Here is a 1,546-nt window from a genome sequence, read left to right on the forward strand (position 1 = left end):
GAGAGACCGGGGACTGAGGCAGAGTAGGCAGAGCAGAGAACCAGGGTGGAACCGGCAGAGCAGGTGGAGCTGATTACCACCACAGCTGAGCAGACGGGTCCGAAGATCCCCACGGCGGAGCAGAAGACCACCAGAGCAGGACAGGAGACCACCAGGCCGGAGCAGAAGACCACCATGGAGGAGCAGAAGACCACCAGGCCGGAGCAGACTGGACAGAAGCCCACTAGGGCGGAGCAGACAGAGCAGAAACCCACCAGAGCGGAGCAGACGGGACAGAAGACCAGCAGAGCATAGCCAAAGACCACCACGACAGAGCAGATGGAGCATTGGCCCACCAGAGCGTGTCGGCAGACCACCACGGCAGACCAGAGTGATCAGGAACCCATGGCAGGGACTGAGGCCTAGGGAAAACTGAAACATAGGAGACAGACAGTGCATTTACAGTCTCAGGGACTGAGGCAGGGAACTCAAGAAGTTTATCAATAGTCCTCCTGGTGACCATTGAACGGGCAGACAGCTCAAAATCTGGCTCATTGACAGAGACTGGACAGGCAGACAGTTCATAAACAGACTCACAGACTGAATAAACAGGTTGTCCAAGACTAAACTCATGGGTTGAAACTGGATAAACAGACAAATTACATTCAGGTTCATCGATTGAAACAGAACTGGCAGGTAATTCACAAACAGATACATTAGTTGAGACTGAATAGGGAGACGCTTCTAAACTGGGTGTATTGGTAAAGACTGACAAGACCGACTGTTCAAAACTAGAAGCATTGGCAGGTACTGGATAGACAGACAGTTCACCAGTGGTCTCTTTGGCGAAGACAGAAGTAATGGGGCAAATATAGAGTTAATTTATGGTTTCAGGGTTCATGACCGGCAGGGTTAAGAGTTCACAGGTGACCTTTTTGGCTGTGACAAGGCTACTAGGGCATACAGGATATACATTTAAAGTCTCTGGGGTAGTGACAAGGCTAATGTAGCAAACAAAAGGTTCATTCATGGCCCCCATGGCCGTGACGGGGTTACCTGGGCATATAGCAAGTTCATTTGCAACAGGACAGTCATGAAGTTCACAGACAGCGTCCTTGGCTGTGACAGACAGGGCTGAGAGTTCATGGGCAGCCTCTTCGGCTGGATCGGGACAGGACAATAGCTCATAGTTGACCTGCATGACGGGTTTAGAACAAGACGAGAGTTCCGAGATGGCCTCCTCAGCCAGTTCAGAGCAGGAGAAAAGTTCATAAGCGGCATACAGGAAAAGTCTCTGGGGTCGTGACAAGGCTAACGGAGCAGACAAAAGGTTCATTCATGGCCCCCATGGCCCCCACAGGGTTACCTGGGCATATAGCAAGTTAATTTGCAACAGGACAGTTATGAAGTTTGCAGACCACGTCCTTGGTTGTGACAGACAGGACTGAGAGTTCATAGGTAGCCTCCTCGGCTGGATCGGGACAGGAGAAAAGTTCATAAGCAGCCTCCGTGGCCGATTCAGGGTTGGACGAAAGTTCACAGACAGCCTCTGCGGCTGGGGTGAGAC

This window comes from Sinocyclocheilus anshuiensis, unplaced genomic scaffold (assembly GCF_001515605.1).
Source record: "Sinocyclocheilus anshuiensis isolate Anshui unplaced genomic scaffold, SAMN03320099.WGS_v1.1 scaffold1272, whole genome shotgun sequence".
NCBI lineage: Eukaryota > Metazoa > Chordata > Actinopteri > Cypriniformes > Cyprinidae > Sinocyclocheilus > Sinocyclocheilus anshuiensis.